The 24,170-nt window shown below is 43.1% G+C and overlaps 1 pseudogene; it reads left to right on the forward strand.

Annotated features, from left to right (window-relative positions):
- The window catches only part of LOC124552359, an 89,018-nt pseudogene that overhangs the window by 54,827 nt on the left and 10,021 nt on the right, over window positions 1–24,170 (forward strand).

Here is a 24,170-nt window from a genome sequence, read left to right on the forward strand (position 1 = left end):
AATACTCTTTGGCGCTATCTCTGGCGCAGTGGCTCAGTGTAGCCACCTTTCATATGCCCCTCCTCCACAGGCCAGAATTTGATGGTATTTTTGCCAGCATTGGTGGTGAAAATACCACCAAACTCGTCCAGAAAAATACAGACAAAAATAAAAGATAATATTAATACCTAAATATCACATAAATAGTAAAAATTTTGGCTTTGCACTGACCTTTTAATAACCTAATGTATAAAATACAGTAGGCAATACAAATTCTTTTCACACATGTGGCTTTACATAATACACTCCTGGAAATTGAAATAAGAACACCGTGAATTCATTGTCCCAGGAAGGGGAAACTTTATTGACACATTCCTGGGGTCAAATACATCACATGATCACAGTGACAGAACCACAGGCACATAGACACAGGCAACAGAGCATGCACAATGTCGGCACTAGTACAGTGTATATCCACCTTTCGCAGCAATGCAGGCTGCTATTCTCCCATGGAGACGATCGTAGAGATGCTGGATGTAGTCCTGTGGAAAGGCTTGCCATGCCATTTCCACCTGGCGCCTCAGTTGGACCAGCGTTCGTGCTGGACGTGCAGACCGCGTGAGACGACGCTTCAACCAGTCCCAAACATGCTCAATGGGGGACAGATCCGGAGATCTTGCTGGCCAGGGTAGTTGACTTACACCTTCTAGAGCACGTTGGGTGGCACGGGATACATGCGGACGTGCATTGTCCTGTTGGAACAGCAAGTTCCCTTGCCGGTCTAGGAATGGTAGAACGATGGGTTCGATGACGGTTTGGATGTACCGTGCACTATTGAATGTCCCCTCGACGATCACCAGTGGTGTACGGCCAGTGTAGGAGATCGCTCCCCACACCATGATGCCGGGTGTTGGCCCTGTGTGCCTCGGTCGTATGCAGTCCTGATTGTGGCGCTCACCTGCACGGCGCCAAACACGCATACGACCATCATTGGCACCAAGGCAGAAGCGACTCTCATCGCTGAAGACGACACGTCTCCATTCGTCCCTCCATTCACGCCTGTCGCGACACCACTGGAGGCGGGCTGCACGATGTTGGGGCGTGAGCGGAAGACGGCCTAACGGTGTGCGGGACCGTAGCTCAGCTTCATGGAGACGGTTGCGAATGGTCCTCGCCGATACCCCAGGAGCAACAGTGTCCCTAATTTGCTGGGAAGTGGCGGTGCGGTCCCCTACGGCACTGCGTAGGATCCTACGGTCTTGGCGTGCATCCGTGCGTCGCTGCGGTCCGGTCCCAGGTCGACGGGCACGTGCACCTTCCGCCGACCACTGGCGACAACATCGATGTACTGTGGAGACCTCACGCCCCACGTGTTAAGCAATTCGGCGGTACGTCCACCCGGCCTCCCGCATGCCCACTATACGCCCTCGCTCAAAGTCCGTCAACTGCACATACGGTTCACGTCCACGCTGCCGCGGCATGCTACCAGTGTTAAAGACTGCGATGGAGCTCCTTATGCCACGGCAAACTGGCTGACACTGACGGCGGCGGTGCACAAATGCTGCGCAGCTAGCGCCATTCGACGGCCAACACCGCGGTTCCTGGTGTGTCCGCTGTGCCGTGCGTGTGATCATTGCTTGTACAGCCCTCTCGCAGTGTCCGGAGCAAGTATGGTGGGTCTGACACACCGGTGTCAATGTGTTCTTTTTTCCATTTCCAGGAGTGTAGTTTGCACAATACACAAAAAATCAGTTTATACAAAAGTTCACATAAAATACTTTTAATTCTTCAAAAAAAAAAAAAAAAAATAGTTGATAATTCCAGCCCAGCAATGGTCAACAGGTGCAAACACCAACAAGTGACATCATTTCAGTAGAAGCAGTCCATCAGTTGCACCCAGCAATGTTGAGAGCAGGTGCAGACACCAACAAGTGACATCTTTTCAGTAGAAGCAGTCCATCAGTTGCACCCAGCAATGTTGAGCAGGTGCAGACACCAACAAGTGACATCTTTTCAGTAGAAGCAGTCCATCAGTTGTACCCAGCAATGTTGAGCAGGTGCAGACACCAACAAGTGACATCATTTCTGTAGAAGCAGTCCATCAGTTGCACCCAGCAATGTTGAGAGCAGGTGCAGACACCAACAAGTGACATCTTTTCAGTAGAAGCAGTCCATCAGTTGTACCCAGCAATGTTGAGCAGGTGCAAACACCAACAAGTGACATCATTTCAGTAGAAGCAGTCCATCAGTTGCACCCAGCAATGTTGAGAGCAGGTGCAGACACCAACAAGTGACATCTTTTCAGTAGAAGCAGTCCATCAGTTGCACCCAGCAATGTTGAGCAGGTGCAGACACCAACAAGTGACATCTTTTCAGTAGAAGCAGTCCATCAGTTGTACCCAGCAATGTTGAGCAGGTGCAGACACCAACAAGTGACATCATTTCTGTAGAAGCAGTCCATCAGTTGCATCCAGCAATGTTGAGCAGGTGCAGACACCAACAAGTGACATCATTTCTGTAGAAGCAGTCCATCAGTTGCATCCAGCAATGTTGAGCAGGTGCAGACACCAACAAGTGACATCATTTCAGTAGAAGCAGTCCATCAGTTGCATCCAGCAATGTTGAGCAGGTGCAGACACCAACAAGTGACATCATTTCAGTAGAAGCAGTCCATCAGTTGCACCCAGCAATGTTGAGCAGGTGCAGACACCAACAAGTGACATCATTTCAGTAGAAGCAGTCCATCAGTTGCACCCAGCAATGTTGAGCAGGTGCAGACACCAACAAGTGACATCATTTCAGTAGAAGCAGTCCATCAGTTGCATCCAGCAATGTTGAGCAGGTGCAGATACCAACAAGTGACATCATTTCAGTAGAAGCAGTCCATCAGTTGCACCCAGCAATGTTGAGCAGGTGCAGACACCAACAAGTGACATCATTTCAGTAGAAGCAGTCCATCAGTTGCACCCAGCAATGTTGAGCAGGTGCAGACAGCAACAAGTGACATCATTTCAGTAGAAGCAGTTCCATTAGTGGCACCCAGCAATGCTGAGTAGGTGCAGACAGCAACAAGTGACATTATTTCAGTAGAAGCAGTTCCATCTGTGGCACCCAGTAGAGTTGAGTAGGTGCAGACAGCAAGAAATGACTTCATTTCCTTACAAGTAGTCCATCAGTTGCACCTAGCAATGATGAGCAGGTCCAGAGAGCAGTCCATGATATTCACTATCACTGATGACACTGTTCATCAGAGTATATAAGCACCAATTAAACATGTCCTAGTGGCACCAATCATGTAGAAAAAGTACAAGTAACAGTCCATAATATTCACTATCCCTGATCACACAGTTCATCAGCAGAAATTAATCATTCCTAAGTGTCACACATTACGTTGAAAAAGTGCAGGTAACAGTTCATAATATTTACCTTCACTAATCAGACAGTTCAGGCATGAACAATAGTTTGAATGCACATACAAATGCTTTTACACTAAACGTACAAATCATAACAAACACACAAATGATGTCAGATAATTTTCATATTAACTATTACAAATACTCAAATATCAGTAAACCTATAATATTTATGGGTGTCAGTGCAAGCCACTACAAACAAATAAAATAATATTCAGGAGATAGGTGGGTAGGATTAGGAAAAGAAAACACACAAAACACACTCACTCATCTCTCATCCACATTAAGTACTACTGTGTAATTGAATAGTGTTAACTGTGTAAATGCAATTCTGTCAAAATCTGATGTTCATCATGTGTATCAAGTAGTAATGGCAGCAATGTATAACAGTCAGTAATAGTTAAGTCAAAGTCATAGTCATCATGTCAAGACCAATGTTTGCCAAGCCAGATCAAATGTACTGTTGTTGAACAACTGTCAGTGAGCCAAGATATGCAAATACTTCCTCTCTTCAAAAAAAAATATATATACTGCTTAGTGATTTAACAAAGTGTGTGTATAGACTATCTTCCTTCTACTTTAGTGTTCTAGTCTGCTCTCTTCATCCTCCTTGTTCCATAAGACCAACAAAAAAAAATATGCATCTCACTTACTTTACCTCTTATCCACCAAAACTCCAATAATCATCAATCTTCACACAATCTCAATAATACCTCTTCAATACGTCGATACATATAAACCTTATTGCCAATATATGCTCCTCACTTACTTTACCTCTTATCCACCAAGACTCCAATAATCATCAACTTCACACAATCTCAATAATACCTCAATAATACCTCTTCAATGCGTCAATACATATAAACCTTATTACCAATATCATTTCACTTCCATAACAACTCTTTCCTCTAGTCAGTCTCCTCGAACAAGTACAGATAAAATCCTAATGCAAACCTCATCATCCCATACAATCCGAAGACACATTGTCAACACACAACCTCTGTGTAATCCATCTGACCCAAATCTTATACTCATTATGAATTATAAACGAAAGAAAAGCTTACATGACCTCTAACAGACTTAGTTCGAATAACTCTCAGTAATTAAGTACGATTACGGAATGTGAATGATCATAATATTTCGCAGTGTGTACACCACTTCAAGAATTATGGCAAACAGAAGCAAACATGTGGAGTATTTCTTGTGTCAAGTGTCACCTCCTATTTCCATTGCTCACGAAAAACGCAGTGTAATAACTGTCAATGGTCTAAACCTAGTTTTGGTATGTCATGTCGTTAGCTTCCTTCCTATTAGCATAAAGTTATACAGCTTCCATAAAACCTCAGCTCATGTGACTTCTATGAAGTTTCTTGTACTAATGTCGTTCGTCGAATTATAACAGTTCATTTTCTTATCTCAAAAATATTAGGCACTGAGCGTAAGCAAAACAAGCAATAGCGAGTAAATATACCAGTAGAGAACAGAATGTCAACAAGTGTATGCAGCACAATTCTTACAACGAGGCTCTGCCAAGCAAACAATCTATAATTAATACAATAGTGTGACCTAAACTCTATGTTCATACACAGTATATCAGCATTTCTGTACACCAAATTAAAGAGTAGTTATGACAACAAACAGAAATGTATAAATATGCAATCCATACGCATAGCAGCAAACAGGTCATTAGCATCATATCAGCATAAGCAAATAAATGTTCATATGTCATCCTAATAAGTAAACATGAAGGCGCAAGCAGATAAATCACAAAGTATAACTTACATACCTAACCACATCAGCACAATTAATCAGGTGACAATTATAATTTAAATAAATAAGTACAACAGGCACATAATTAAAAAATATGACATCAGTGAAAAAGCAGTGCAGCCAAGCGATGCATAATATACACAAGTTACAACCCAGTTCATTAATAATCATTGTCAAAATCAGTTAACGTACGCAAGCACGTCGCTTCACAAGTAATTTCATAGAACATCAAATTTAGCACAAAGTATGAATCACGTAATCGCGAGCAGCAAATTACGTCTAAAGTACGTACCTAAGTGGAAATATGTTACCTGAAAAAATGAACTCAATTAATAGTTACCCTTTTTAGTTTATTAGTTTCTTCTTCGAAATTACATTCTTCCTGAAAATTTCTCGATAGCAAGTCCTCTTAACGTCGGAGACACACAGAATTTACCTGAAGTTCTTAAATATTTTATACAACCGTATCCTGAAAAATACTGAACGTTAATAACATAATTCATCAAGTCACTATAGCTTTAGACTGAATTCAATCGGACAAATTAAACTGTGTATTTGTTTACGGCTGTCAGTGCATTCGCACCGAGCGCTCGATCAGCTGTAGGCGCGTGACGTAGGAAGCAATTGTTTTCGGTCAACGACTGCCTTGTGCGGCGCGCAGACTTGACTGTTGCTTTGAGTATATGCCGCCGCCAAAACACAGCGCGGTATCCTTGTACTCTCCGCATGTTTACATCTAGCTGTTGGTTTCTCAAAAGTATGTCATTCCACAAAAATTTTTCAAAAGTATATCATTCCACAAAAATTTTTACGTTAGATATATGATGTATTCCCTTAGAGCGTCGTGATTTAAGAGTTTCTACTTTAACAGTGTTATCATGTATAATTTTGCGAATTCTATATGGACCGTTATAAAGCAGAAAAAATTTGCGACACAAGCCTTTTCCTTTGTGCGACAAACGATGAGACTTAATTAACACTTTTTGACCAACTGACAAGATTTTTGAACGACCAGGACGCTTAGCTGATTTCTCTCTTCTAGCAGCCGCAGATGCAATATTTTGCAGAGCCAGGTTGACAACTTCAGAATGCCGCAGTTTCCGTGAAGGCGGAAAAGGAACGATTTCAGATATGCGATTTGTCGGTGTTTTGTTTTTTAATATTAGTATAGGCGATAAAGAAGTTGAGTCATTAGAGAGTTCATTCAGAATGTTTTGAAAAATATGAAGATACTGATCCCAAGTTCTGTGATTCTGATGACAATAAAGACGACACAATTTATTGATTTCCTTCATCCATCTCTCTGAAGCGTTAGATTGAGGGTGAAAAAGTGAAATGAAAATTGGTTTAATTTTACGACGCTGTAGAGTACGAAGCCAAATTTTAGAACGAAACTGTGATCCATTATCTGATATAACCTTATCAACATGACCAACTTCTTTAAGAAAATGTTTGATGAAAGCGTTAGATACTGAACGAGCTGTTGCTTTGCGTAAAGGTGTAAAACATACATATTTTGATGTCAACTCCACTGCTACGAAAATGTACGCAAAACCATTAGTAGAGCGAACCACTGGACCGAACAAATCGACTGTAGCCATCTCCTTTAATTTCGCTGGAATGATAGGAAACAACGGTGCTCTGTGAGAAACTGTTGGCGGCTTAGCCTTTTGACATAATTTGCATTTGGCCAGAACAGATCGAATACGTTTTTCCATATTACTGAAATAACAATTTTCTCGTAATTTATGAAAGCATTTTCTGGGGCCAAAGTGTGCATAACTGAAATGCGTATACCAAATCAGCTTATTAACCCACTCATCAGGAATACAAACTAACCAAACAGAGTTGTCGACCGATTTTCGTTTAAAAAGAATGTCATTGCGGACTAAATAATGCTGTCTAATCGCTACGCTTTCCTTTCTCCTCCACTTCTCCTTAATGTCCTTCCAGATTGGATCCTTATTTTGCTCCTTAGCGATATCCTGGAGCGAAGACGAAATAAAGTTCTCAAACGCAACACATTGAATATACATCAAACAATAATTGTTTTCTTTGCAGTCCTCTTCAGCACTTCGTTTCAAACCCATAGGTGCACGTGATAAAGCATCAGCAACAATATTTGAAGAACCCTGTATGTAAACAATACTAAAGTCAAATTCCTGTAGGTACAACGCCCATCGTGATAATCTGCCATGAGTTAATTTTGTCGACATAAGAAATTCCAGAGCTCGATGATCGGTGTAAACCTTAGTATGTCTGCCAAACAAAAATGTGCGAAATTTTGTGAAAGCCCATACAACAGCCAAAGCTTCAAGTTCCGTAATGGAATAATTCTTTTCTGATTTAGAGAGAACACGACTTCCAAATGCAATAGTCTTCTGTACTACAACGCCGTTTTCTTCTATCTCTTGAAATAAGTGTGCACCTAGGCCTTTGTATGATGAGTCCGTCGCCAAACAAAAATCTTTAGATAAATCCGGATGTGAAAGAAGTGGAGCAGCAACTAAAGCATCACGAAGCTGTTCAAATTCTGACTGAGCTTCCTCATCCCAACACCAATTAGAGTTCTTTCCAGATAATTCACACAAACGAGGTGTGGCCAAATCGTCCAATTTAACAAAGCGTCTAAGAAAATTACAGACACCAAGGAAACTACGAACATCACGTTTTGTGGTAGGAACAGCATAATTACGAATAGCATCTAATTTTTCTGGATCAGGGAGAATACCTTCTGTAGAAATAATGTGACCGAGAAATTTCACCTGAGAACGACCAAATTCAGATTTTTCCAAGTTTACTGTAATGCCAACTCTTGCAAAGATACGTAATAATGAATCCAAAATTTTGTTATGCTCACTCCAAGAATGTTTAGCAATAAGAATATCGTCGACATATGAAGTAATATTGTCACAAAGATAAACAGGTAAAATTTCATTTAAGCTACGAATGAATGCTGCTGAAGATACAGTAAGTCCAAAAGGTAATTTCCGAAACTGGTAACAATTACCAAAGGCTAAAAAGGCCGTGTATTTTCTACAATCAGGGTGGAGTTCTATTTGCCAAAAACTTGCGCGCATATCAATCGTGGATAAAACTTTAATTCCATGAAAATGTTGAAGAAGTTCATCTAAATTTTGTGGACGGTCAGTTTCAGGAATGATGATATTATTTATCTGTCTGGAATCCAAAACCAAACGAATTGACCCATCCTTTTTAAGAACAACGTGTAATGGGCTAGTATAAGGACTGACTGCAGGCTCAATAATGCCCTGATCTAACATGTACTGAAGTTCATTCTTAACCTTGTCTCTGTAAGCCAAAGGAATAGCGTACGTTTTCCCGCGAAATGGTGTGTGTTCTTTTACTTTAAATAAATATTGTAAGCCTTGTATAGTTCCTGTGTGGTGACTAAACACTGTAGCATGTGAAGTCAAAATGTGGTGCAGCTCTTCTCTTGCAACGTCATCTGGCACTTCAGCTTTCTTAACCTTTTCATTAATTAATTCTTCGCTATTAATTATATCATCCATCGCGTCTCTGTATCTATTGTCATTGTCATGAATAAACACATTGTCGTCATAATGCTCAACGAAAACATCAGAAGTAAGAAACCTTAAACATTTTGTATCTGATTCAGATCTTGTTAAACACTCGAAAAATTTCAAACATTTCGGCATTCCGGCAACAGTCAAATTCACACTTCCTTCTTTAAAGTTCAAAATTGCCTTGTGTGTGTTAAGAAACTCCATACCTAATATGATTTGGGTACTGAGTAATGGAACAATAATAAAATTAGCAGAAAATTCGTATCCTTGACAAATGAAATTTAAATAGGTCTGTTGTTTGACTTCCACACTTTTTCCAGAAATCGCTCCTCGAATTGTAGTTTTAGAAATAGGTAACACAGGACAGGCAATAGTTCTTTCACATATACGAAAAACTGATTCACTAATGACATTCAATGGGCTCCCAGAATCTAAAACTGCAGTGAACTTATTCTTACCGACACATACTTCAATAACAGGGTGTAAAAATGCGTCTACATTATTTTCCTTTTCGTCTAGCAAAATGTCTCTCATGTCTTCCAGGCGTACGTAGTGTAAAGTCGTATTGTCATTACTTTCTGAACCGTCTATATTGCTGCCAGAAGCCGAAGCTGCAAGTCATTGTCGATTGTTTGCGTCACGTCTTTGATTATTCGCGTCATTTCGCGGATCAATTTCTACGATTTGCACTTGTCTCTCTGAAGTTCTGTCACGTGGAGGATGCCAATTAGGTCCCTCCTGTCTGTTAGATGCAAATTCTTGGTTGTGTCTGTTATTAAAATTTCTGTTTTCCTGTCTGTCTGCATAACTACTTCTTGTATAATTTCGACTATCACTTCTGAAATTATTGTTGTATCTACTACCCTGATTATTTCTGTAGTAAGAATTTCTATTACTATTTGAATAATTTCTGTCTTGATAATACCGATTACTGTTTCCGTATGATTGATCATTCCGGTACGAATTACCGTTATTATAATTGTCTGTGTAATTTCTGTTAGAACGTCTGTTATTGTCATAGGGCTGGTATCTAATGTCCTGTCTGTTACGTCTGTCATTCTCAAAATTACCCATATAACGTCCGTTCCGATCACCATCCCTTTTCTCTGAAAATCTATTGTAATTACTGTTACTGAAAAAATTACAGGAAGTCCCGTCGTCATTGTCATACTCGAGTTCTTGTAGCAAAGCCTTAAAAGTCTCAACGTCGTCTTTACATCTTCCAGCTAAAGCAATTTGTCTTATGGATTGTGGCAGCTTAGTTAAACAAATTCGAATTAATTCAGTCGGGCTATAAGGGTTGGACAGGAACTGATTCTTTCGAATCATGTCTTCAAAGTACTCTGCCGGCGTGCGGAACTCAGACTGTTTAAAATTACGCTGCATAATCAGACTATGTTTGACTCTGTCTTGTGTGTTTTCGGACCAATATGCCGATAGAAATGCATGATAAAAATCATTTAGATTATTACAATCTCTAATGAGTGCGCGCATCCGCGTCGCCGGTTCGTTTTCTAAATATCCACACATAAATTCCAGTTTGTGACTTAGTGGCCAATTTGGTGGAAGTGCGTACATAAATTGATCTAACCATGCACATGGATGTATGTCATTCTTAGAATTGCGGAAGATCTTAAATTTCCGGACAGTCAAAAAGTGTTTATAGTCAAAACTTTCGCCTCGTGGCGACAAAGACCTACCGCGTCTGTCCCAGTCCCAATGACGATTATTGTCAAGTTCGCGCGCCTGGCGCTCTCTTGTCGCATCCCGTAAATGAAACAAATTATTTTCTTCAAACCCCTCTGATATCTGTGATTCCAAATTTCTTTTGCTGTCTGTTCCTACAATTTCGCCTTCGATCTGTTTGACTTGCTTTCGTAATGCCTCAACTTCCCTTTTAACGCGTTCATTAAATTTTCCCTGATTTTCAACATGCTTATTTATGTTCTGATACTCTTCGGTTTCTGCAAATGGCAATGGTGCTGTATCATCTGAATCTCTGTCCCCATGTAAACTAAGATTTTCTTTATTCATCATTGTTATTGTTATACAGAATAACCTACTACCTAATACATTAGTAGGTCCTATTATTAACTATTTCTAATTTTCTATCTGCAGCTAATGTTATGTTTAACACTACAGGATTTTTACGATACATCACCACTATGAGAGTATTGTGCTACTGCTTTGCTATGCTGTTGTTTTACTACTGTACTTTAATTTTTTTTCTTCTATTGTTAAGATGCTAATATCAAATGGTTACTTGTTATAACTATTCTAACTATTCTACCTGCAGCGTTACATCTGTGTCAGATTATGATACAAACCTATTTTATTGGCCGTTCCCACTGAGCTAATCCCAGTGGGAGTGCCACTGACACTGGGCTGGCCAGAAACCTGGTCGCTGCAGTTTTATACTGTTTCTCTTATCCTAATTATTGATCTTATAACTAACTTAATTCTAATGTCATAATCGGTGCTTATCAAATCCGGTAGTAATGTACTGCCCCCAACCTATTCCGTAGACCTGGCGGATTCCAGCCGTGAAGCGACTGGCCTATTCCACGTCCCGGCGGAACAGGGGGGCGTACGCGACAAATCTGATGTTTAATTAATGATTATTACGGAGATATTCTTTGAGGACTTTAGTTGAGATATCATTAGTTAATTTGTTCAGAATTTCGAAGGTGTTTTCTTGCCTGAGCAGGTGGTACGTGTCGTTGTTCGGTAGTTGTTCCCTGAGTTGGTGTGCTACATCGTCGAAGAGGGGACACTCATACACCACATGGTCTGGAGTGCCCAGCACTGCTCCACAGTCACACGCTGATGCCGCCCTTTTCCCGAACCGACAGAGATATGTCGGGTAGGGTCCGTGGCCAGTAAGAAAGTGCAGTAGCCCCCTTGATGGTTTGATATAGGTCAGTTCAAGGCGTTCCTTTATGCTTGGAAACAGCTCATGCGTTCTTCGGCCAGTTTCCTCACTGTCCCAGAGTTCCTGCCACAATTCCATTCCCCTTCTTTTAATGCTTGGCTTATCCCCTACATATACCCCCATAATTTCCTCTATCTTCTCCCTTCTATTTTTCTTGACCCAGTACCAGGTAGCCTGTTCCCTAATTTTTATGTCCAAAGGACATATCCCCATCAGTACTGAGAGTGCCCCTCCTGGAGTTGTTCTATAAGCGCCTACTGACCGTAGGAGCATATTTCGCTGCACTCTTCTTACGGCCACGGCAGGCATGACCCTCGTGAGCCTGTGTACCCAGACCGCTGATCCGTAGCCTACAATGGATGTGAGAATGCTGTTATGATACAGTTTAATGAGATCAGGTGGGAGGTGAAATCTTTTGTGCCCTACTCCAATTAAGTTGTGTAATACTGTGAGCGAACGTTGTGTTACTGTGTCTATATGTGATGCATAGTTCCGCCTCTCGTCGATGATGACACCAAGGTACCGAGCTTCTCTACGCCTGAGGATTGGTAGGCCATTTATTCTGACGGTAGGGTTTCTTATAAGTAGACCCTTAAGCAGCAAGTAGGTAGACTTATTGGGTGCTATTGACATCTTAATTTTATGACACCATGTTGTCAGTATTGTGATAGCTCTTTCTACCTTTGGCTCCAATTCTTCGCGACTATGGCCGCCAACCAGCAGAAGGAGGTCATCTGCGTAGGCTATGACCTCTAGTACATCTTCACTTCTCTTGAGTTCTTCCAAGAGTGGTTCCATATTTATGTCCCAAAAGAGTGGCCCCAGGACGGATCCCTGAGGACACCCCTTGGTGATTTTCTTACTAACTTTTCCACTAGGGGCCGATAGCCAAACCTCCCTGTCTTCACAATAGCTCCTCAGACAGCCATATAGTGGCCCTGGGTACTCCTTCTCCCGCAAGCAGGAGAAGAGCGAAGGCCACCAAAGGTTGTCAAAGGTGCCACTGATGTCCACCATGATGCCAACTATGTACTTGTGCGGGGCAGAGTCACAGACATCCGCAGCCAGGGCGATTGCGTCAGACGCGGATCGCCCCGTCCGAAAACCGAACTGTCTGCCACTCATCCCCCACAGGACCCGGTGTGCAGCCAACCTGTCTGCCAGCAACCTCTCAAAGAGCTTGCCCAGCAAGTCCAGAAGACATATAGGTCTGTAAGACTTTGCTTCTTTGGGATCTTTGTCTGGGCCTTTTTTAATTATGACAACATTTGCCTTTTTCCAAATTGAGGGGAATGTCTGAAGCCGTAGACATTCATTGTATAGCTGAGTGAGAGGTGCTACCAGCTGGGGGGCGAGGTATTGTATCACCTCCGCAATGATGCCATCTGGGCCGGGAGCCTTTCCTTTTTTGAGATCTTTTATTTGAGAGCTTACCTCTTCTTCAGAGAAGGGGTAAACCACGCGATTGTTTTCATAGACCCGCTGGTTCTCTAGTCTTATTCTTTGCTGTTCTTCCGAGTCATCTTCTTCTCTATCGTCAGGTAACAGGGCACGGAGTAGGGCCTCTGCAGTTTCCTGCCAGGTTCCCGTCATCCGGTCCCCATCCCTGACGGTAGATAACACCATAGGTGATTTTATTTTTTCTCTGACTATTTTGTAGGGAAGTCTCCAGGGGTCCGTAGCCAATTGGCTTTGCACATATTTCTCCCAGCTTCTCATCCTGACAGCCTTGAGTTCCTGTTGGAACTGTTCTTTGGCTTCTCTGTATATCTGCAGCCAGCGCTGCTTTTCATGCCAGACGACACACCGCTGGTAATACCTCCTCGCCCTCCGTACTGCTTGGCGCATTTGCCCCAGTTCGGCTGACCATGGTGAAGGGGAAGCCGCGACGGCCCTCCTCCTGGTTGGTACAGCTGCCTTTACTGCCCTGATTATCGCATTTGTAAGATCTTTGGTATATTCCTCCACGTCGACATCACCCTCCAGCAATGGAGGAATGTCACACTCCCTCGCCAGACGGTCCCAGTCAATTTTATTGTAATTGAACTGCGTTTCCCACCCCATGTCCCAGTGGCACTCGCTGTCTCCTATGATAAATGTTATCATGTTATGATCACTGGTACTGATCTGATCCCAGACTGTCCAGTTGGATAATTTTGTTGTAAGATTTGGTGTGACCAAGGTCACATCAATGTTTGTGCCATGTCCCCCCCCCCCCCTCTGGTGTAGGTGGGAGGGTTTCCTTGTTTGTTAGCGACTATGAGTTGTAATGACATGATTGTATTGACAGCTTTTTCTCCTCTTTCATCCTGGGTGCCACTGAACCAAAGGGGGGATTTTGCATTGATGTCCGCGGTCACGAGAATTTTCTGTCCCCGCAACGCCGTGGCTATTTGGACAAGCTTCTCCAAAAATTCTTCAATTTGTCTTCCGTACTGGAAGTACATGTTGACTAGGTATAATAATCCAGTGGGTGAGTGAAGCTCCACGACGTTGCAGTGGTCATCCGAAAATTGTGCTAATGTGGTGGCTCTTAATGCTTTATTTATTATCATAACCGCGGCTCTTGGTTCCTCTCCACTATAGATTTGTTGCCAATTGACTGCACTGAACGGGATCCGGCCAGCCAGGGAGTACGGCTCCTGTATGCAGAGTACGTCCAGACTCTTCTCCTCCACCACCTTTCGGAGTTCCTGCAGGACCAATCTACTATTATGAGTGTTTATCTGTCCCACTCTTAACTGGCTCACGTGGAAAGTATGTATTTATATGAGACTCTGGCCAGTTTTTGCGCCAGTCGTGAGCTATTCTGCCATTTGTCATGACAGATTGGTTGTATAACTCATTAAGGTCGAATTTTTCATTTCGCCTTTCAAACACTTTTTTGACCAGGTCTCGCAGGGCTCCGAAATCTGTGGGGAGATTCATTGTCTTGAGCTGTATTCTGTCAACAGCCTCCATCACTGGAAAGGTAATGTCTCTACCGTATTCGTGGCCGACACGCACCACGTGCCTCAAGGCTGTTGTGAGGGTGGCCGGCTCTTCCAGCCTAGACAGCTGTAATGCGTGCTCCAGGTTGGGGTAGATCCTGACGGGATCTATTCCCGGCTCTCGTTTAGTGTGTGGACTTGTTGGTGTACCACTATTTATCGGTATACTAGTGCTACTTATTGTGTTCACTTGCACCAACTCTTCCCGCATTGATAACTTCCCCACCACAGGATGCCCAAGTGGTCGTTCTTGATCTTTAGACGACCTTTGTCCCCGATTCGGAGGGGAGGGTGCATCATTCTCGTCGCAAGGATCGGTTTGAATACAGGCGTCTTTCATGATGATGAAGTGTTGTGGCTTGGTGATCTTTTGTATAAATTCTCTGAATTTATTGGCCCTTATTGCATCCCTCAACCTCTTGCTTGGAGACTTCCTTTTGGGCTTCTTGTTCCCATTTGGGGACTCAGCCATAGTCAATTCGAGCTATAAGTCTCTGCTCGAGCATCCTGTAGGTAGGGCAGTTTCTGCCAGTGGTATTACATGATTTTTTTCCTCTATTTGTGCAGGGTATACAAATCCCGGCTTTGTTACAATTTTTTCTCGTATGATCTTCGGCCCCACACCTGGAGCAGGCCGGCCTCCTTTCACAGTGTTTATGTATGTGGTCTAAATCGCCACAGTTGTGGCATCTGGGTACTACTAAGTAGTCCCGTACATTTATGGCGTGAAAACCTAAATAGATTCTTCCCATAGTGGTGATTTTGCGCCACATGTTTCCAGAGACTAAGATTTGTCAATTTATCTGAAATCTACTCAACTCTTTCCGATAAGTCACCTATTTGTTCTTTCTGTTTATTTACGTCTTCCGTAAGTGTCGCGACTCGGGTTTCAGTATTGACACATTTGGTAGTTAACTGTTCATATTGTTGTGTTAGATTATTTAATCTGTCATTTGGTACGGATTCTTCGATTCTCTCAAATATTTCTTCCTTATCTTTTGCACGTTGTAAATTAAACTCTGAAAATTTCTGTACTATCACGCGATCTCTTTCTTCCTGTTCTCTATCCTGTTCCCTTTGTCTGATTTCTACTGCAATTAATCTATTACTGTGAGCATTCAAAATTGGTTGTACTTCTTCTCTGATTTCTTTCTTTAATTCACCTTTCATGTTTTTGAAACATGTCCCTATTCGTGAGTCTAACCGTGTTTCCATTGTTCCCATCTCAGTTTTAATTGTCCCTATCTCTGTTTTTAATTCAGATCCTAACTGTGATCCCAATGAGTCTAACCGTGTTTCCATTGTTCCCCTATCTGTTTTTAATTCAGATCGTAACTGTGATCCCACTGAGTCTAACCGTGATTCCATTGTTCCCATCCGTGTTTCCATTGTTCCCATCTGTTTTTTTAATTCAGATCCAAACCGTGTTTCCATTTTTAATATAGCACTCATCAACTGCCCCATAGTAACTGATTCGAAACTCCTTTCGCCCCTAACATTTCCCGCAAAACCAACTTCTTTCGTCATAGCTGTAAAGCTATCTGTGTTCGATACTATTTCAGAATCTTCTATCGTTAATCTCGGATTCTGTGAATTATCTGATTGCGAAAAATTTTGAAATGGTTCCGGACTATTTTCCCGACTTATTACATTGTTTTCCACCTCTTTATCCACCATACTGTTTTCCTCTGTTGGCTAGTTCGCCATGTCAACAATTTCGCCATTCTCACTATTCATCATTTTTGCCTCTTTCATTGATCGCGTAATCATTTACAAAATATACAAAACTCGTCACTATATGAAAATTACACACAATGACACTTTATCATCAACAATACCATTCACTCGAAATGTTTCCCTCAAACACGATTCGAACAATTGAAATAATTGCACTAAATTGTCAAACGCGTGTACAAGGCAATAAAAATTAATTTTTGAAAAATACCATTAGAAGAATGCTAATTACCAAATCTACACATGCAAAATAGACTACAGTTACTAAACTACAAATTACTACTACAATACTACTGTCTACTATTTTTACAATCAGAAGATTCCAAGGGACGATCCGAAGCAGCAGTCGCCACGTGCATGGGGGCTTAATTAAATACAATGCAAATATTTTTGGTAGCTGTATGTCCGATTAGGAAGTCTCGTAAACAGTTGGCCCTGACTAGTATAATTACGCTATCTGACTGCATAGAACAACGACAAAGAATGAAATGAAAATTTCGTTAACACAATTAATTAATTAAGTCCCCAGCAACTATGAAATCTACGAAACCAAAGCACAAGAGTAACTGTTCTGTATGTGGGAGTGTGACTCAACGTACACATCTGGCACGGTTCTTCTCCAACAAGACAAGAATTTTTGAATACCAATTATACTGAAGTGATAAAAGAAAATTAGAAATACTATAATTGCTCAAGGAAAGTGGAATTACACTCTAATACAACAACACAAGCCAGATGCTTTGTTGACTGAACCTGTAATGACGCATTATTTAAAACATGGAAATAATAAAAAAAACACGCAATATTTTACCTTCATATATATTGGCGAAAAGCACTCTGATCGTCACAGTATTTTCATTAGAATAACATCTGCTATCTCTCCCATCAAACAACTGCATAAAACATGGAACAAACACTCCTTACTACAACATCTCGACAAGCCTTGCCCACTAGCACATCTCAACACGAACTGTCTTCTACGAGCTCTGCCCACGCACTGACTACCACGGGTTCTTAACAGGCACTCCCTCTACGAGCTCTCAACAAGCACTGACTTCTACGAGCTCTGCCCACGCACTGACTTCTACGAGCTCTCAACAAGCACTGTGGAGGCGGCTTAATAATACTCTTTGGCGCTATCTCTGGCGCAGTGGCTCAGTGTAGCCACCTTTCAAGCTTAAGGTTAAAATTAAGACCCAGATTGGTCAGATGAAAACACAGCCAGATAGTTTTTTTAAACCAACTTCGGTAAATTGTAGTAAGGAGAAGTTAGGAGAGAGAGTTGCTTCGGAGACGGCGAGGTGAGCGGAGCTGTGCTGTCCTCCACCCCCTGACAAACACCGACAAGGTAATGAACGCACGCGATGCCGCAGTTTTGAGCGCATAAGGCTTCACTCAGAATGGCAGAAGTCTCATCTGTTACATCCCCTTTACGTAATACTAGTGTTGGTCGTCAATTAAAGCTCATGATGTTCACATTTGCCGCTTGAAGTAAAAATCAGAAACGCGATGATTTTTCTGTTATATAGTTATTGAGAAGCCACATCAGCCACTGTAATTTACGACAAGTTAGATAAGTAATTAAAGATAATTGAGGGTCGCTGTAGACCATTTTGATAGTTTTCTCTTTTGTGAAACTTAAATTAAACCTAGATTATAGATGTGATATGGGATAGGTCATCCTTCGATCCATTGTAGAACTTGGAAACCCACTCAGGGAATATTCGTTCACATTTTTGTTGAACGCAGTTGGTTTCTACCATCCTGTATTAAAACATTTCCTTTTATCAATAGTGCAATTTATAAACGATGTTTTGTGAGTAGAATAAAATTTCCAATGGTAAACTTAACTGCTTTTTCGACGTTATTTTACCAGCTAACTAAAAATAGGAAGGCCTTGAACCCCTTCCACTAAATTTAGTTAGTATTAAGATTCTTTTACAGGGAGTGCAGTGGAGCTGACGCTGAAATCATTAAGTATTTGGTTATATCATCGGTAGTCTCACTGAGCTCTTCTGAACTCTACATGTCATGTGTGGTCTGGCGTCTCCTTACCAGCAACAGGTCCCAGGTTCAAACTAGTCAATTCCCTAAAAAACACGCTCAGAGCGTCGTTGCACGAAAGTGGTAGGGAGACACGATATAGAACAAACAGACACCACGCAGAATGTTTAGACGACTTCCATTCCCATCCTTCCGTAATCCAACGCGACAGACGACCTCGCTGTTTGGTCCGCTTTCCTAAATCAACCAGTCAACCACTGTCGCACGGGTTGGGACTGAAGCTATTCAAGAAACAGCCTAAAATATCCGTAGAGCGTCGCGGAAATCCGTTGGTGTATGGCCAAACTGGAAACCCGCTCGTGTATGGACAAAGGTACAATTTGATAATATACTCAGTCCTCAATTACAGTTAACACTAGAAATACCATGTGGGTTATTTTTGACCCGCGAGGTCTTTTCAAGGACAGTACCCCCTCCCCCCTCCATAATCATTGCAAGACCAAATGTTTCCGTGCCTTTTCATTATATGTGGTGCTATACAACTCACCAAAATTGCATCCCTCTATCCAATCTAAAAGTATGAAAAAATTACAAGTAGTACCATGTGGATCATTTTTAACCCATACACATTTTAACGCAATTTGATATCAGTAACACCAATTTTCAGACAATAAATAATTTCTGGGCGTGCCTTGACATTATTCACGAGATGTTGGAGTATACTACAACACTTTGTGCCAAAAAGAACGCAAAAATCGGAGGTCAGACGATACTTTATACCAGCGCGGCTTTCCGTTTTATACGGACTGGTGACATGCAGACCTACAGAGTAATATATTATATACTGGGAAAGCTGGGAAAACTGGGAAAACTGCCCCCCCCCCGCCCCTCCGACAGTGGTGTCAGGAGCACTGTTAATAGTTCTCTTACATGGCAGCAGATGTCAGGCGCGTCGCCCCTACGCAACATTACGACTGACAACTTCTTCACCTCTGTGAAACTGGCAGATGAGCTGAAACGCAAAGGAGCAAGTTTAGCCGGCAATCTTCAGAGATCACTCAAAGAGGTCCCTCTTCCGACACGAAGTGGAAACGACGCACTGTATGCAACATTCTTCCAAGTCAGGCGACAATCTTCTCACAGCATACCAAGGGAAAAAGAAAAACAAGTAGCCTCATTCTGGCCCACCCGGTTAACGGCTTTCCGGATTGCGAAGGAGCGCCTGGTCCCCGGCACGAATCCCCCCCCCGGCGGACTTGTGTCGAGGTCCGGTGAGCCGGCGAGTCTGTGGAAGGTTTTTAGGCGGTTTTCCATCTGCCTCGGCGAATGCGGGCTGGTTGCCCTTATTCCGCGTCAGCTACACTATGTCGGCGATTGCTGCGCAAACAAGTTCTCCACGTACGCGTACACCACCATTACTCTACCACGCAAACATAGGGGTTACACTCGTCTGGTGTGAGACGTTCCCTAGGGGGCCCACCGGGGGCCGAAACGCACAATAACCCTGAAAGAGTGGTTCGGTGTCGGGTGAAGCGGACTGCGGTAGTCATCGTGGGGTTGTGGACCACTGCGGCTGCAGCGGGGACGGTGCCTCTCCGTCGTTTCTAGGTCCCTGGTTAACATAACATACAATACAAGCCTTATTCTGAGTAACATGAATACTGGATGTCAGATGACTGAGAATACTGGGAAGAAACTTACAGATACGGTGAAGTTTTATAACGAAACTAACGCTGGAATCGATACAGCTGACCAAATGGCTAGACACTACAGTGTCTCGGCTGGCGCCCACCGATGGCCTGTGCATATATTATACAATATTTTTTACCTTGGGTCGTTATCAACACTCGCACAGTTTTTAAGTTACTCACCTCTAAGATTTCTCACCGAGCCTTTATCCTCAGAGTAGCAGATGAGCGTGCTGCCCTCCACAAACTGCAGAGAGGAGCGAATCTCCCCTTGCACCTACTCGGTACTACTGTTGGCTAGTACACAAACATAATGTGTTATCAAATTTGGTTTCCTGCAAACAAGAAAACAACATAGGGGAATAAAACATCAAACATTTGCTTCAAGTGCAACAAATATGTGTGCAAAAACTGCCAAGCAAAAACTCTTGTTGGATGTCTGAGCTGTGAGCCCATCCCAGCTTAGGCACCTCAGTCAAGTCTGTGTTCCTATATACATTCATGCGCATAAATTAAGGATAATGCTGATACATGGTGAAACAACGCTCTGGTGGGCGGTTTGCGGGTTTAAATCACCTCAGGGTATGACCATGTGGTGCATTTGACCTGCGGTCGTCGCACGGTGGCGCTGGCAGCAGTCCACATACGTAGAGGTGTGTTGGTGCATGTCATAGCACGGTGCAGTGAGTAAGTGTGCAGACGTTTTCAGACGTGCTAATGGTGACTGTGTGTTGGAAATGGCTAAAAGGACACATATTGATGACGTTATGAGGGGTAGAATACTAGGGCGAATGGAGGCTGGTCAAACACAGTAGGTGATCTCAAGATTATGGCAACGATTCCAGCAGACATGAAACATGTCCAGGCGCTACAGTACGGGACGTCCACAAACACCACAAGAAGACCGATATCTCACCATCAGTGCCCACAGACGGAGTACTGCTGGTAGCCTTGCTCGGGACCTTACCGTAGCCACTGGAACAGTTGTCTCCAGACACACAGTCTACAGACGACTGAATAGACATGATTTATTCACCCGGAGATCTGCAAGGTGCATTCCACAGACCCCTGATCACAGGAGAGCCCGTAAAACCTCGTGTCAGCTACACAGTACATGGTCATTGGAACAGTGGTCCCAGGTTATGTTCACGGACGAGTCCAGGTATAGTCTGAACAGTGATTCTCGCCGGGTTTTCATCGGGCTTGAACCAGGAAACAGATAACAACTCCTTAATGTCCTTGAAAGGGGCCTGTACGGAGGTCGTGGTTTGATGGTGTGGGGTGGGATTATGATTGGTGCACGTACACCACTGCATGTCTTTGACAGAGTAGCTCTAACAGGTCAGGTGTATTGGGACGTCATTTTGCACCAGTACGTCCGCCTTTTCAGGGGTGCAGTAGATCCCACCTTCCTCCTGATGGATGATAACGCACGGCCCCACCGAGCTGCTATCGTGGAGGACTATCTTGAAACAGAGGAGATCAGGCGAATGGAGTGGCCTGCCTGTTCTCCAGACCTAAACCCCATCGAGCACGTCTGGGATGCTCTCGGTCGACGTATCGCTGCACGTCTTCAAACCCCTACAGCACTTCAGGAGCTCCGACAGGCACTGGTGCAAGAATGGGAGGCTGTGCCCCAGCAGCTGCTCGACCACCTGATACAGAGAATGCCAGCCCATTGTGCGGCCTGTGTACGTGTGCACGGTGATCATATCACATGTCTTTGGGGACGGTCTTGTAAAATCATCACCAATACAGTGGACTTACAGATCTGTGTCGTGTGCGTTGCCTATGTGCCTATGCTATTAGCGCCAGTTTTGTGTAGTGCAATATTGTGTGGCACCACATTCTGCAATTATCCTTAATTTATGAGCATGAGTCTGTTTCCAAATATTTATAATTATAGACTGAAGTTTTTTGTTCTTATGTTTTAGTTCCTCGATTGCGATAAGCAAGAAGACACGCAAAGAATTTTAGCCACCTGCTGTGTTTTAAAATCTTTCACAAATACTCGATAGTTACTTTGTCTGCAAATGTAAAAATACTATTAGTACTCACATAAACAATATGTTTTGATTGTGTTTCAACCGTTTTATAAAGAAAAACGTTGTAATATTGTTATACTTACTTGTTTTAATGATGATTGATAAAAGACTGTGAAATTTCTCCTGTAAAATTCAAAATAAAAAAAAGTTTTAAAATTTATATTTGACAGTGTACTATTAATTTTGGAGATAAAATTATCCTATGTTTACACTGTAGTGTCTTCCAGAACATACTGTCAACATGGCGGCACTCAAAATACGACACAAATATGAATAAAACAGCGGTTTTCTACTGTGGGTCAAAAATAACCCACTCGGTATTACTAGGGTACGGCGAAGTCCGGTACTTCTAGTGTAAATGGATCACAGCAGACGCCCAAGGTGACGTTCCCGCAGTCCTTTTGAGCAGCGTGCTACTAAACTGTGCGCGGCGCCTCCCTCCCTAGCGGACGCCTGTGGCACGGTCCTCGCTGCCGCTACGCGGGTTCTCGGTCGCTGCCGGTGTAAACGTCCTCCGGCGCCACAGACAGCCACGCGCTGCTGACCGCGCAACGGGGGCGACACCGGAAGAGCAGCCTGGGAGATTACCGCTCACCACAGCACCGCCGTTAACGGCAATTACGGCAGTTGCGGACCTCGTGTAGGTAAGTATCTGCCACACACCTGTCAGGGAGCAGAGAGACCGCCCGGTTGCCGCAGCCTGCCTCGTCCTCCCAAGGTGAGTTCCACATCTACATTTATACTCCGTAAGACACCCAACGGTGTGGGGCGGAGGGCACTTTACGTGCCACTGTCATTACCTCCCTTTCCTGTTCCATTCGCGCATGGTTCGCGGGAAGAGAGACTGCCGGAAAGCCTCAGTGTGCGCTCGAATCTCTCTAATTTTACTATTCGTGATCTCCTCGGGAGGTATAAGTAGGGGGAAGCAATATATTCGATACCTCATCCAGAAACGCACCCTCTCGAAACCTGGACAGCAAGCTGCACCGCAATGCAGAGCGCCTCTCTTGCAGAGTCTGCCACTTGAGTTTGCTTAACATCTCCGTAACGCTATCACGCTTACCAAATAACCCTGTGACGAAACGCGCCGCTCTTCTTTGGATCTTCTCTACCTCCTCTGTCAACCCGACCTGGTACGGATCCCACACTGATGAGCAATAGTCAAGAATAGGTCGAACGAGTGTTTTGTAAGCCACCTCCTTTGTTGACGGACTACATTTTCTAACGACTCTCCCAATGAATCTCAACCTGGCACCAGCCTTAGCAACAGTTAATTTTATATGATCATTCCACTTCAAATCGTTCCGCACGCATACTCCCGGATATTTTACAGAAGTAACTGCTACCAGTATTTGTTCCGCTATCATATAATCATACAATAAAGGATCCTTCTTTCTATGTATTAGCAATACATTACATTTGTCTATGTTAAGGGTCAGTTGCCACTCCCTGCACCAAGTGCCTATCCGCTGCAGATCTTCCTGCATTTCGCTGCAATTTTCTAATGCTGCAACTTCTCTGTATACTACAGCATCATCCACGAAAAGCCGCATGGAACTTCCGACACTATCTACTAGGTCATTTATATATATTGTGAGAAGAAATGGTCCCATAACACTCCCCTGTGCCACGCCAGAGGTTATTTTAACGTCTGTAGGCATCTCTCCATTGAGAACAACATGCTGTGTTCTCTTTGCTAAGAACTCTTCAATCCAGCAACACAGCTGGTCTGATGTTCCGTAGGCTCTTACTTTGTTTATCAGGCGACAGTGCGGAACTGTATCGAACGCCTTCCGGAAGTCAAGGAAAATGGCATCTACCTGGGAGCCTGTATTTAATATTTTCTGCGTCTCATGAACAAATAAAGCGAGTTGCGTCTCACACGATCGCTGTTTCCGGGATCCATGTAGATTTCCACAGAGTAGATTCTGCGTTTCCAGAAATGAGATGATACGCGAGCCAAAAACATGTTCTGAAACTCTACAACAGATCGATGTCAGAGATATAGGACTATAGTTTGCGCATCTGCTCGACGACCCTTCTTGAAAACTGGTACTGCCTGTGCTC

The sequence above is a fragment of the Schistocerca americana genome, chromosome 10, assembly GCF_021461395.2.
Source record: "Schistocerca americana isolate TAMUIC-IGC-003095 chromosome 10, iqSchAmer2.1, whole genome shotgun sequence".
NCBI classification, from domain to species: domain Eukaryota; kingdom Metazoa; phylum Arthropoda; class Insecta; order Orthoptera; family Acrididae; genus Schistocerca; species Schistocerca americana.